The sequence below is a fragment of the Schistocerca serialis genome, chromosome 1, assembly GCF_023864345.2.
Source record: "Schistocerca serialis cubense isolate TAMUIC-IGC-003099 chromosome 1, iqSchSeri2.2, whole genome shotgun sequence".
NCBI lineage: Eukaryota > Metazoa > Arthropoda > Insecta > Orthoptera > Acrididae > Schistocerca > Schistocerca serialis.
In genome coordinates, this window is record NC_064638.1 from 830,043,264 (window position 1) to 830,058,641 (window position 15,378).

A 15,378-nucleotide genomic window follows, 5' to 3' on the forward strand; every position below is an offset into this window, starting at 1 on the left:
TTTCTCTGCACTTTCCGTTACGTTGCGAAAGGAGAAGACTCAGAATCGCGACGGGTCACGTGAAATGTGTTTCCTATTCTAACCTGGAGGCAAAACAGCGGTCAGTGGTACAGGGATCACACTGCCTCACCCAACAAACCGAAAAAAGCACACCAAACTCTGCCTTTCATGAACATTATGGATGACGTTTTTTATGACGATAAAGAAATATCATTTCCGTATTTTACGAAACATAGAAAGAGAACTGATTTTGAGAAAACTGAGAAGGACAATTCAAAACAAGGGAGGTGGTCTCCTGGCTACCAGTGTCATGACAATAATCGACCACACCGTGCTTAACAAACACAAGAATTTTTGCGTCTATTAAAATGGAACGCTTTTGAAGACCTCCCTACAGTACAAATTTCGTTTTAAGTGCTTTCCACATCTTTACGCTCATATTAAAATGGGTTCTCTCCCGAAGTTTCGACGCTGACGGAGAACTTAGTAATGTGGTCACAGGGAGGCTGCAATCTCAAGCATCTGAAGTTTATGCAAACGGAATTTGTCAACTCGTTAAAAAAAGATTAAATATTAATGGTGGCTATATAGGAAGTTATATAAAAGTAGAACGTTTAGATTTTTTTCAATAAATATGCTTTAATTTGTCGAATATTTTATTTATAGAACTCGAACACGCCGCCTTCGGCTTACGGGCCAGCGAAACTGCCGCGAGACCGCGAAAGCCACTAAGCATCGCCCAACGAAAAGTTCCTGGATAAACGAGGGATCAGACGTCGTGCTGATTTAGTATCTGGCCGATAAGGACGCACACTCATCCGTACCATAATGCTATAATTAAATACAGTGGACCCGGTGGTTTTACTGAAGAGTGTCCAGATCCAGTGGATCTCGTTAGCTAGTACAAACTGTCGACATAAACACTGGATGCGTGATCTACGCTCAATAATTGAAACCATTATTACAATTTAGGTTTCGCTTAGTTCTAATTAATTCATTTTAATGAATATTTTAATGGTTTACCGAAAATTCTGTGCAGCCTACTCCATGAACCGAAGACGATAATCATGAAATGAATTCTTCTTACCTGAGTAAACATATATACTTAATGTTAAGTGAGTGAGAAACATTATGATTTTCGTTATTTGTTCATAGGAATAGCATAATTGGTTTTGTAAGGCCGAATAATTAAATCTGAAATTTTTTGATTGTCACACTGAAATACAAAACTTAGAATCAAAAGATCATCAAAAGAAAATTCATAAAAACAAAATAAAAAAAATCAGTTGCAAACGGAAGGAAAATAATCAATCGAGAATTAATTATTTATGAGGTAATATCGGAATTGCGTAAAATAGGTATATCTAATAAATTAATTTTACTGTTCAAAACATTACAGCGCATATATTTTCTTTGTTTTGCAGCCAAGCGCTTATATATTATGAGATATTCTTTGGGAAAGCTCATGGACACGAGTTTTTGTATAGAGCTCACGGCGGAAAGATCCAACAATAGGGTCGTGGAGAATAGTTCTGGCGTAGTGCTAATACGGAAATACGTAAAGTAAAGCTCGAAATACATCTACATCTAAATTATTACTCTGCTATTCACAATAAAGTGCCTGGCAGACGGTTCAATGAATCACCTTCAAGCTGTCTCTACCGTCCACTCTCGAAAGGTGCACGGGAAAAACGAGCACTTAAATTTTTCTGTTCGAGCCCTGATTTCTCTTATTTTTATCCTGATGGTCATTTCTCCCTATGTAGGTGGGTGCCAACAGAATGTTTTCGCAATCGTAGGAGAAAACTGGTGATTGAAATTTCATGAGAAGATCCCGTCGCAACGAAAAACGCCTTTGTTTTAATGATTGCCACTCCAATTCACGTATCATGTCTATGGCACTATCTCCCCTATTTCGCGATAATACAAAACGAGCTGCCCTCCTCTGAACTTTTTCGATCATGTGGATCCCACACCGCTCAGCAGTACTCCAGAATAGGGCAAATAAGCGTGGTGAAAGCAGTCTCTTTAGTAGACCTGTTGCACGTTCTAAGTGTTCTGCCAATGAATTGCTGTCTTTGGTTTGCTCTACCCACAATATTATCTCTGCGATCGTTCCAGTTTTGGTTATTTGTAGTTGTAATCCCTAAGTATTTAGTTGAATTTACAGCCTTCAGGTTTGTGTGACTTGTCGCGTATTCGAAATTTAGCGGATTTCTTTTAGCACTCATGTGAATAACTTCGCACTTTTCTTTATTCAGGGTCAAATGCCACTTTTCGCTCCATACAGATATCTAAATCGTTTAGCAATTCGTTTTGTTCATCTGATGACTTAACAAGGCGGTAAATGACAGCATCATCTGCAAACAATCTAAGACAGCTACTCAGATTATATCCTATGTCATTAATATAGATCAGGAGCAATAGAGGGCCTGCAACACTTCCTTGGGGAACGCCGCATATTGCCTCTGTTTTACTTTATGACTTTCTGCCTATTACTACTAACTGTGACCTTTCTGACAGGAAATCACGAATCCAGCCGCACAACTGAGGTTATATTCCATAGGCACGCAGTTTGGTTAGAAAACGCTTGTGAGGAACGGTGTCGAAAGCCTTCTGGAAATCTAAAAATATGGAATCAATTTGACATCCCCTGTCGATAGCACTCATTACTTCATGAGTATAAAGAGCTGGTTGTGTTTCACAAGAATGATATTTTCTGAATCCGTGCTGACTATGTGTTAATAAATCATTTTCTTCGAGGTACTTCATAGTGTTCGAACACAGTATATGTTCCAAGACCCCACTGAAAATCGACGTTAGTGATATGGGCCTGCAACTTAGCGGATTGCTCCTACTTCCCTTTTTAGATATTGGTGTGACTTGAGCAATTTTCCAGTCTTTATGGAACTTTCTGTGAGCGAGTGGTTGTTTATAACTACTAAGTATGGAGTTATTGTATCAGCATACTCTGAAAGAAACCTGACTGGTATGCAATCTGGACTGGAGGCCTTGCCTTTATTAAGTGACATAAGCTGCTTTGCTACACCGAGGGTATCTACTTCTATGTTTCTCATCTTGGCTGTTGTTCTTGATAGGAAACCAGGAATATTTACTTCGTCTTCTTTGGTGAAGGAGTTTCGGAAAATTGCGTTTAATAGCTCTGCTTTAGTGACACTGTCATCAGTGACTTCACCGTCGTTATCACGCAGTGAAGGTATTCATTGCGCCTTGCCACTGGTATGCTTTATGTATGACACAAACTCTTTGGGTTTTCTGCCATATTCCGAGACAGAGTTTCGTTGTGGAAATCATTAAAAGCATCTCGCATTGAAGTACGCACTACATTTCGAACTTCTGCAAAACTTTGCCAGTTGTCGGGATTTTGGGTTCTTCTAAATTTGGCACGCTTTTTTCGTTGCTACTGCAACAGCGATCTGACCCGTTTTGTGTACCATGGGGGATAAGTACCATCACTTATTAATTTATGTGGTACATATCAATTGCCGTCTGCCGGCCGCGGTGGACCTGCGTTTCTAAGTGCTCAGTCCGGAACCGCGTGACAGCTACGGTCGCAGGTTCGAATCCTGCCTCGTGCATGGATGTGTGTGATGTCCTTAGGTTAGTTAGGTTTAAGTAGTTCTAAGTTCTAGGGGACTGATGACCACAGATGTTAAGTCCCATAGTGCTCAGAGCCATTTTGAATCAATTGCTGTCTATACTATATCTTTGAAATCATTCCACACCTTTTCTAGGCTTACATGATCAGATCGGAAGGAGTGAAGACTGTCTCTTAAATAGGCATTAAGAGTATTTTTATCGGCTTTTTTGTATAGATATACATTGGGTTTCTTTTTGATGGTTGTAGGTGTTCGGTATTCTGCCTAGCAGCAACTGCCTTGTTGTCCCTAATCCCAGTATTCGTCGCGATACTCCCTATTTGTCCAGGATTATTTGTTGCTAAGAGGCCAAGCACGCTTTCGCAACCATTTACGCTTCGAGTGGGCGCAAGAACTAATTGTTCAAGATAATTTTCTGAGAAAGCATTCAGTACAATTTCGGATAAGGTTTTATGCCTGCCGCCTGCTTTATACGCGTAATTTTTCCATCATATCGGGGGTAGACTGAAGTCACTACCAACTATAATAGTATGTGTGGGATACCTATTTGAAATAAGGCTCAGTTTTCTTTGAACTGTTCAGCAACTATATCTTCTGAATCGATGGGTTGGTAAAACGATCCGTTTAATAGTTATGTCTGATTGTCAAGTAAAGGCCTACCCTCTACCCATACTATTTCGCAGGAACTATCTATTTCAATTTCACTGCAAGGTAAACTACTTCTGACAGCAATAAATACTCCACCACCAACTATAATTAATGAATCGTTTTGAACACTATTAGATCGTCCGAAAAAATTTTGGCTGAACTTATTTTCGGTTTAAGTCAGCTTTCTGTACCTATGACGATTTGAGCTTCAGTGCTTTCTATTAGGACTTGGTACTCTGGTTCTTTCCCAGCACAGCTAAGACAATTTACAACTACAATACTGATCGTTTCTACAACTACCTTGCTGTGTTTTATCTGTCCACTTTTACATGGACACCCTTTCTGTGGTTTCCTGAGAACCTCTAACATAAAAAGCCGCCCAGTCCCTTCCAGACAGCCCCCGCTTCCTGTGTGTAGTGGACTCCTGACCTATTAAGTGGAACCCGGAAACCCATCACCCGATTGCGCAAGTCAAGGAATTGTCGGAGCAAGTGTGAAATTCGTCGAGAACAAGATTTTGTAAAGGTATTTGGATGAGCTTTGGTCTGAAAATGTGCCTAAGGGAATAAGAGGAAGATTTTCGAAACCTTCATTTTGATTTATAAGACACCGAGAACCTTTTTCTATTTTTATTATTTTTTATTTTACATATTCCTAAACTGATTCTGTGACCGAGTTGAAGTAATCACCAATTTAACTCCAAGAATGTAGTAGATAGAACTAGGTAAGTCATACCATTTTCAAACTGTACAAGTCGTTCTCTTCAGCTTTTGTGATACAATTTGCAAAAACATGTTGGTTTTGGAAACAGAAATTCTACAGCTAAACTTTGTTAAGTTTTATTTCATTAACTTATATTTGAGTCTAGCTGCGACTATAGGAGACGCGTCTTTCCATCTCGAGAGCTTGTCCTTGTACAGCATGGACGTGTGGCAGCTCGTCGTCATAAAAAGATGAAATATAAGTAGGTAAAGACAAAGTCTGTGGTAAAAGCTCGTAACCAGGCATTGGCCTGACCATAGGTTGAGTGCAGCCTTTCCCCACCGTGGCAACAGGAGGTGGTGGGGGGGTTCATCACCGCGGCCGCCTTTTACCAGCGAGAAAGGCACCCGGTACTCATTTGACATTAGGCTGAGGTGACCCGGGGCCGTTCTGGAGGGAATGGGTCTAGAATAAGGAAAAATCCCGCCCCTGTACTGGACTGAACCGGAGACCTCGAGGATTGGGTTCTAGTGCTCTACCCGCTGGACAACCACGAGCACGCATTATAAACAAACAAAATGGAAACAGGGAAGTTTAGCTGCGAAACTTGCATTTCCAGACCATATATTTTATCAATTTCTGGCCCGCATATAGAGCTGTCTTTCGAAAATAATGGCGACGCTCTTAGACACACATGTTTTATCACCCATGCCTTTCCCTACATCGCTTCAGGCAAATGGCGGGACGGTTCCTTTCAAAGGGCACTGCCGATTTCCTTCCCCATCCTTCTCTAATCCGATAAGACCTATGACTTCGCCGTTTGGTCTCCTCCCCCCAAATCAACCCATCCCACGCATGCCGCTGTAGGAGGTAGTGCTGTGCGGAAAACTTGTAAGAATCAAGTTTGCCACCAAAATGCAAGGACGATACGACGATTTTTTTCAGTTGTGTGCATTTTATCATCAGTGTTCATTTTATCAGCTGGGTGCATTTTATCAACTGGATTTTTATCAAGACGTGTAGTGCCTTTTAGGCTTTGACTTCATGCAATGCAACATGGCAATCTGCAACAAGTTTTACAAGATCAGATGACAGCAGCATAAGACTGTTGGAACTGCTCACCTTCGCACATAACAGTGGTTACACTGTGATCGTGGCGTAGGAAATGTTTTCATTTTCAACCATACCGATCGCCCCACAACACAGCCTGTGTACCTTATAGGGTAAGAATAGTCTAGTTGCAATACCTGCGTGTTCAATGGCCAGTTTGCACACAAGACGCGAGTACGGTACGCAAAAACGAGTTTCAGTCTGTCGCGTCTCGGGCGTTCATCACATACTTGGGGATTTAAACAAAATGTATATACAAGTACGTTCCGAAGGCCGCTGAGGGGCTGCCCCAGGCGTGTCGCCGCCCCCGGCCATAATGGAAACCCGACACACTAGCGGCCCTCCACAAAAGAGCAGCGCAGCCCGGCCGTGCTGGCTCTTCTTTAACGCTCGTCGGCGGAGCAGGAGGGACGCGCCCGCGTGTGAACCCCGCATTGTACCGCGCCGTGTAAACTGTACAAATTGTCGCACGCGGGCGGCCGGCCTGCCCCACAGACTCGAATGAGGTCTGCTGACAGCGGCGGTGGCAGCGGCGGTAGCGGGTAACACGAGATGCTGCTGCCGCTGCTCCCACAAGAATCGCGTGTTCTTCCCGCGGGGTGAGCTGTGCAGTGCTGCGTCGTGCTGACGTTTCTGGAGCCGCAGCGAGCGGCAGGTAACTGCGGTCGCGTGCTCGTCTGCTCGCAAGACTGCGCAGGCACTCTCCGCATCCACCGATAACACGGTCGATTTGAGGCACAACCCCAGCAGTCTAAGGCTTACCGTTTTCTGCTTGTCGTCCTCCCTCTAGTTGACAAGCGTAGGCGGTCGGAATGCTCATCCACGTCGTGAACTGTTTACCACAAGTAAATATCCCTGCAGATCGAACAAGCTGAGTATGCGACAAGACGCATATTAAAATTTCTCTGATCAGTCAGAACTGCAAGTACGTAACAATAAAAAGCTTGGTTCAATACTAGTGACAGTGAGTTCTAGGGAAGACTAGGTCAGCTGTTGAGAGGCAAAGCACGCTGTTCACAGTCGAAAAGGCTGTCTTCAAATGGTTCAAATGGCTCTGAGCACTATGGGATTCAACTTCTGAGGTCATTAGTCCCCTAGAACTTAGAACTACTTAAGCCTAACTAACCTAAGGACAACACACACATCCATGCCCGAGGCAGGATTCGAACCTGCGACCGTAGCGGTCTCGCGGTTCCAGACTGCAGCGCCCAGAACCGCACGGCCACTTCGTCCGGCAAAGGCTGTCTTCAAGTACCTTCATTTTTGTTACTGTTTTTATCATAGTCATCGGTCCCATGCCTGATTTGATCAAGATCTGATCGCTGTTGTATCTTGAGCGAGCCTTTCACATCTGCACAACTACTGCATCTTACATGCATCGAAACCGACATACGAGGAGCGTTTGAAAAGTCTGTGCAAAAATAAAACTACTTACGGGTTTGGGGTAAACCTTTTTTATTTTTCGGCATAGTCTTCTTCTAGACTTATACACTTCGTCCAACGCTGTTCTAATTTGTTGACCCTTTCCGAATAATAGGAATTGTCCAGGTCTGCAAAATAGCTATTAATTGCTGCAATCACCTTCTCGCTTGAATAAAATCTTTGTCCCTTCAGGCCTTTCTTCAAATTGGGGAACAAATAGTAGTCCGAGGGGGCCAAGTCTGGAGAATAGGGGGAATGTGAAACGAGTTGGAATCCTATCCCATTAATTTTGCGACCACAACTGCTGAGGTGTGTGACGGTGCATTGTTGTGATGGAAAGGGCTTTTTTGCGGTCCAATCGCCGGCGTTTTCCATGCAGCTCGGTTTTCAAACGGTCCAATAACGATGAATAATATGCACCTGTAATAGTTTTACCCTTTTCCAGATATTCGATGAGGATTACCCCTTGCGAATCCCAAAAGACAGTCGCCATAACCTTTCCGGCCGAACGAATGGTCTTCGCCTTTTTTGGTGCTGACTCCCTCGGTAACCCATTGTTTAGTTTGTTGTTTGGTCTAGGGAGTATAGTAATGTATCCATGTTTCATCCACATTGACGAAACGACGTTTAAAGTCGTGCGGATTCTTCCTGAACAGCTGCGAACCATCCTTACAACACTTCACACGATTTTGTTTTTGGTCAAGCTTGAGCAATGGCGGAACCCATCTTGCGGATAGCTTTCTCATGTCACAATGTTTATGCAAAATATTATGTACCCGTTCATTCGAGATGCCTACAGCACTAGCAATCTCACGCACCTTAACTCTTGTGTCATCCATCACCATATCACGGATTTTATCAATGATTTCTGGAGTCGTAACCTCCACAGCGCGTCCAGAACGTTCAGCATCACTTGTGTACATATGGCCACTCTGAAAATTACGGCCGCGCGGGATTAGCAACTGGTTGACTAATTTTTCAGTCTCTTCTTGTGATGCAGTTCCTCATAAATTAAACAGTTTATGGTTATATGTATCTTTCAGTCAATAAATTATTTCCTAGCTGTGGGTCACAGGTTGAAACTGAGTGCCTAACCGCTATTCGAACTGAGGTCCGTATGTGTAATGGAAATTGCGCTAGCGGGTACGCCAACTTTCTTTCTAACTAACGCGGAAAAAATGCAGTGAAATATGGTGTTAGTAATATTTCAACCGACCCTTGTCGTTATAAGTTTGCTATTCAACCTGCCGACATGATACTGAGCCCCTTTTTTATTTTTTATTTAATTTATTTATTTATTTATTTGTACCTCCGTGGTGCTCTTCTAGCCACTTTGTTGTCACCAACATTGCCTCACGGGCCAATGGAAAGCTGCAACTTGTCACGGGCTCCTCCCTTTGCTTTCCAAACTTTGCACAGACTCTGCCACGGCGCCGTGGGTCCAGTAACTCCGAGGGGAAAGATGTGTTTAACAGCGAATTCTCGGCCGGATGCGCACTGCATCGAGAAGGCCAGCGATCCGGGTCTGAAACCCGGGCTGCGCCAGGGTTTTTTGCGTCAAATGCCATGGGAGCAGTTTCTACTTCGCGTACAGTATGAGAATCCATTTTCAAATTATTTCTCCATGGTCTTCAGTATTTTGAAGACAAGTTTGTGCCTCATGTGTTAATATTCGTTATGTGCGATGTAGGCTGATACCAACTATGTGTGATATGTCGTAGTTACATTTTCGCTAACACCCAAAATATTTCCCCTCCCTGTCCATTTATCTGTCTCCCTCTCTTCCTTACACACACACACACACACACACACACACACACACACACACACACACTCCCTCTCTCTTTCCGAAGGAAAATACGACACAATGTTTCTAACAAGAAAACAGTTCTCTTAGCCTAGCTGCTTTGATGCCACTGTTGTTACTTCACGCGATGTAATTGTGTAGACTCGATTTGTACATTTATCAGTTTCATTCAGATATTCATTCCACTATATTTTAAAAACATTTAATAGCTACGCCGTTGTTCATCATAATATTTTATACGGGTTTCATGTCGCAGATGTTGTTTATTTGTGTAGTATTGTAAGCTTCATACTCCATTTACTAAAACATTAATTTCATAGTTTCATCCATTTTAGCGAAGCTCCAACCTCTCTCAGCCATTTTCTTCCCCGTGTCATGAGGAAGCATCAGTCTTTAACCGTTGCACGTAAAACGTCGTCTAATTTACGAGAGTAAGTTATTCTCATAACGAAGCGTCTGCCACTACTGCTTTAAGGATACTATTTCGCCAGCGAAACAGGACTCCGCCTACCTTGCGATCCGGTGTTCAGACACACCAGTGACGACTGATCAAGGTAATCAGTGCTTGCATCTAGCACAAGTCGTATCTCTCTAATTCGTTGTTTTTAATTATAAAATCCTTTCGAATGATCTTTCGGCGCTCTGCTGTTCTTATTAAAATCTGTCAGGCCTCACAAAGGAAACTCCCCTTCACACACCCATCATATTTAGTCGTGACATCGTCCTGTGGATAGCCCGTCAAAAACTGAACACAGATCAAGCATGGAAACAGAAAGAAGGTGTACTGAACTGTGAAAAATAAGCAAAATAGAAACGGTGAAAGGACCACGCTAAGATGCGCAACATCAAGAGAAGTGTAAAACCCACGGTTTCGCGGATGTGTGGTCAGGGTGATGCATTTCAGAGTAGGAGATCCGTGTTCAAATCTCCCTCGTGTCCCTTTTTTTTTCAGAAAATTATGAATTTTCCATCAGATCATTGACGTGTCTGTTGTTCTATAATCTTGGCAGATGTCATACTATACTTTGGTAATAGAATGTGAGTAATGTGGTAAGAATATATTACCTTTGCAAGTAAATGTGGTGAATTGTGAGAGCAGGCAAGATGACGCAGAGACGACCTCTCACAGAAAACAACATATAAAGGGGTGTGAATTATGTTAAAACAATGGAATTCAAGAGCAAAAGCTTCGAAAAAGGAACGCAAGAGTCATAACATGTAGTATTTGCGTAGCACAGATAGATGATACGTAGGTTTGGAGGTCCGTTCCTTACACCTCACTATTGCAAACGGGCGTTACATCACGACACAGACACAAATTTCAGTGCGGCGTTCACAATTCTGTGGGGAAAAAATGGGGCACGAGGGAGATTTGAACACGGATTTCTTTTTCGCAGTCTAACACCGTGACCAGATAACCACGACACGGTTGCTAATCGAAATCGTTAGATGTTGCACAGCTTGAGCGTGGACCGCTCATTTTCTATTTTCCTTCTTTTCTCACAGTTCAGTACAACTCCTTCTTGTTTTCATGCTTGATCTGTGTTCCGTTTTTGAAGGACTGACCTCTGGGCTCTCCTACCACTAAATCTGAACGGAGTGCGATGGGGAGTTTCCGTTGTCAGTAGCCACCATTTTGCGCTGCTCCTTTAGTACTCAACAATAGCTCGCATAACGCAGCGTAGCGACAGACAGCCGTGACATTCCGATCAGAGGAACTGACTACAGGTGTCAACGATATTCGAGAACAGGTGAGTAGACCTGGGTGCTTCGCAAGAGAGCTCATTTGAGCTTACGCTACCGTTTTCTCTCGTTCCGTGAGCTGACTGTTTATTTACATCTGTTTAACCGTATTTCCCAGTGTTCGTCAGAATCGTATAGGAAGGACAACGTAAAAAATCCTACTTATGGAGCGTAAATAATCAGTGTCGAATATCATAATGATTGTACTCTACATGACAAGGCAAAATAAGTGCCGAAGAGAAACTCCAGACTAGGCATTTCCGTTTCGCAGGCAACGCTCGACCTCAGCTATTCGCGCTATCAGTTCACTCCAGCTATTGTAAGATTAAAACCGAATCTCTCTCTCTCTCTCTCTCTCTCTCTCTCTCTCTCTCTCTCACACACACACACACACACACACACACACGCAGAAATTATATGACACTATAAAATGCTGGGCAATGAGTAAAGACGAAATGCTGAGCGGCAGGTTGTCGTATAAAAAAAGAACTCGAATACAGGAGCTGAGCTTACGAACTTCTTCAGAGCACGCATAGTTACGATGTTTTGAGACTGTCGCCCGAACGGGCCATGTCTGCTAAAGCCAGTCTCAATGTTCGTTGTCGTTGCTTGCGGATGAGAGATACTTTCGGACTGCGAACTGCTCCTCTTGCATGTCCCAGATATCGATCGTGGTTTATTCTCTATCAAAAGTTGAGGGAGACACTCATCGTCTGCTATTTCCTCAAGATAATTGAAGTAAGAGCTCATAAGGACCAGAAGTCACACATTTCTAATATTGCACGCGTAAGTCAAGATTTATGGGCACAACAAAAATGGTTCAAATTGCTCTAAGCACTGTGGGATTTAACATCTGCGCTCATCAGTCCCCTAGGCTCAGAACTACTTAAACCTAACAAACCTAAGGACATCACACACATCTATGTCCGAGGCAGGATTCGAACCTGCGACCGTAGCAGTCGCGTGGTTCCGGACTGGAGCGCCTCCAACGCTCGACCACAACAGCCAGCTGGGCACAACAATTTTGTCTTCCGTTTTCCACTTAGAAATAACGGACTACGAAAAATTACGCATGTATTAATTCATTTCAATCTCTTCCATCTAAAGAACAAAAATTTAAGATTGTATTACGCCTTTGTCGAGAACGGATAAAATGAGCGTGATGTCGACGGTTCGATTACCTTTGAGCTTTGTAAGCTTTGACAATATCTTATACCTCACACTCGTTAGTTCATTTCAAGAGCTATTGCAATAAAAAATGAAAAGAGAAATTAAAAATGCAGTTTGGCAGAAAAAATACATACTGCATACTTCTGACACTAACTGTGTACGCTCGATATCTGCGGTGCATTTATACTGTTCGACATTGTGATGATATTTAAACAGTTACTGCTGGCAATATTACACTCTGGCCCGCAGTCGGAAAAGGTTCAAAATGGTTCAAATGGCTCTGAGCACTAGGGCACTTGACATCTCATTTGAGGTCAGCAGTCCACTATAGCTTAGAACTACCTAAACCTAACTAACTGAAGGTCATAACGCACATCCCTGCCCGAGGCAGGATTCGAACCGGCGACCGTAGCGGTCGCGCGGTTGCAGACTGAAGCGCCTAGAACAGCTCGGTCTTAACGGCCAGCGTCGGAAAAGGTTTTCTAAGCTACATGGACAATTCACGGGACAGGTACGTTGCAGAGGACCACCACAAGCGTTTGACCAACGGACGTCACGGCACCTCTGTGTAGTCATATGGGGGGTTACAGACGAGCTACTGTTCCTCAAACAGCCGCCGATTTCTGTATGGGTCGCCGGATAGTATATTCCGAGCAGCTGGTGTGCCGTGAATAAACGCCTGGTGTGTCGCGAGATTTTTAATGTCTTGTAATCTGCAGATAAAATATCTAGAACATAAAAAAATTATCGGCAAATCGTTTTTTAGAGTAGCCCAGTTTGCACGAAGTCGCCCGTCATAAGTAACTGCACATATTTAAATACGTATCGTGTTATATTAATCATATATTCATGATTCAACTTTAAAACGAACGATCCCTAATTCCATGAATAATCTTCACCTCAGAAGTCTCAATTTTTGCTGCGAGCGGCGTTCTTGGATCTTCTGTTTGCACCGCCCCTATTTCCTTTCACTCTTTGTCGGTGTTGTCGCCCGCGTCAGTAACAAACGTCGGTGGATTCTCAAAGTGGAGTTTTTGAGATTTGTCTCTCATAGTCGTCCCATAACAAGAAATATGTAATCTATGTACTTTATGTGTTCGCTGTTTTCCTAAAGTTCCTGCCCAATAGTAAGAAGTTTCATTTATTGCATGTCTTATATTTATGTAGATACGTTCCTATCAAAGTCTTACGTAATAAGTTCGTGAAATTTGTATCTCACAGTCGTTACCGTGTTTGATTTTTTGGCGTCTAGCGAAAAAAACCACTTGTTGGGGTGTCGCGAGACTTTGAAACGTATTTTGGTGTGCCCCTAAATAAAAGAGATTGAAAAACGAAGCTCTGTGGAAAATAAATTTCATTTTTGTGTGAAGGTAGTTTGTACATACTTGTATATTACGTTACTTTTACTTTCTAATAAATAATTACTATAAACGAGATTGCAAATCTTTCATATGTGTTAATTCTGGAAAAATGTTGGAATTTTTTATTAGGTGCTGGTTGCATAACACGTCTCCTAAATTCGTTCTCTTCATTGTAACTGTATGTAGACGTTATTACAATCTATCACACCAAATACGAATCCCACTATTAAGACCCATGTTCGTATCGATGGTCGTGTCACTTTGACAACAGATTTTAGAAATCAGTCAGATGTTGAAATACTCTTATCTAAAAACGTAACAATAATTTTCTCCAGTTCTTTGAACAGCACACGACATGGTCTTGCTACAGCCTCTGAGACGGGCAAAAATAGAGTGTTCCTGTTGCCAGGGATAATGATAGTCAGAAGTTTAACGCTGTCGCTATATATCCTGTACCGTTAATATTAACAAATATTTTCTTAACGATAAGATTTTATTTATGTATGTGTTTTGTGTTGTACTCAAGTAACAGAAAAGGGAGCTGTAGTCATTTCAGACGCGAGAGAGACGCGGCATGGAGAAAAATCCGTGACTGGCTGTTGTAAACGAAAGCCAAGAAGCTGGCTACAAGGAAGAGATGCGACAGCTGTCCGCAAAAGCCAAAACTGTTGTTACCAAAGAGCAAAAAACGGGCCACTTTTGGTTTTTTCATAAGGACGATTTTTTTACACTCTCTGGATTGTAGAAGTAGTAATAGATGTGAGTCAATGATACAGGGCGGGATCGAGTTGTAATTTGGAAAATGGGTCAGATATGAAGGAAGTTTCTGACAGTGAAACGCTGAGTCAGTGTTTTGAGATTTAAATAATTAGACTGTGCCTGCGATAAAATTAGTTTTGTCGGGAACATAGTCCCGATCTGTGAACATTCGAATTATTATTCTAGAAGGGAAAAGCAAGAGCTCGAATTAAATGGTTAACTGGATGACCAGAGTCTTCCCATAGAATTTTTTTTTCGAGTTGAGCCTCAGTGGAATCCGTGGTAACAACCAATTTCATTTTAGTGTCTACGTCTTGTTCTTGTTCCAGCTTTGACTTCCCGCCAGTATCTTCTAGCCCACAAAGAAGTGCCTGTTTATGCTCTCTGGACAAAGGTCCTCACCGCCTTTTGCACGTTGATGCCATTTTAAAACCTTGGTAGTTGTTCACCACTCTTCTAAATTTCTTCCTGTCAGGAATATTTCTCTCTGAGATACCAATCTGCCTAAAATCTTTTTCACATTCTTCGAACCATCTCGGCCTTGTTTTCTTAGATTGGATGAAACTCCATATTCTTTTTGTTACTCGGTCACCGTCCATCCTCATGAGATGACCTTAAAATAACAATAGTCTCTTCTTAGTGGATGCTGTGATAAGTTCTGTATTGCTGTAAGAGTCCTCATTTGCTCTCATTCGCCATTGTCGATCAACCCATCTATTACCTAGGATTATCCATAATATCGTACGCTCTCGCTTTTCCAGTCGCTCAGCTGTTCATGGCCAAAGTTTTGGACGGATAAAAGCACTCAGTTTTTACAACTGTATTATAATGTTTGAACTTGGCCCCTATACTCATAGAATTTTTGTTATAGGTATTCTTTGTCACTTGGTATGACTGGTTTATCTTCCTCATCCTGACATTAATTGCTTCTTCTTCTAATTCATTCTCCTGGATGGCTTCACCGAGATACCCAAAATTCTTAACTCTTCCGATTTTTCCCAGATTGGTTATCATCCCATAGAAGTTTATACACTCA

General features: G+C 42.4%; 1 protein-coding gene across 1 annotated transcript in view; it reads right to left on the reverse strand.

Annotated features, from left to right (window-relative positions):
- The window catches only part of LOC126437776 (homeobox protein SIX6-like), a 186,253-nt gene that overhangs the window by 110,816 nt on the left and 60,059 nt on the right, over window positions 1-15,378 (reverse strand). The window lies entirely within an intron of this gene.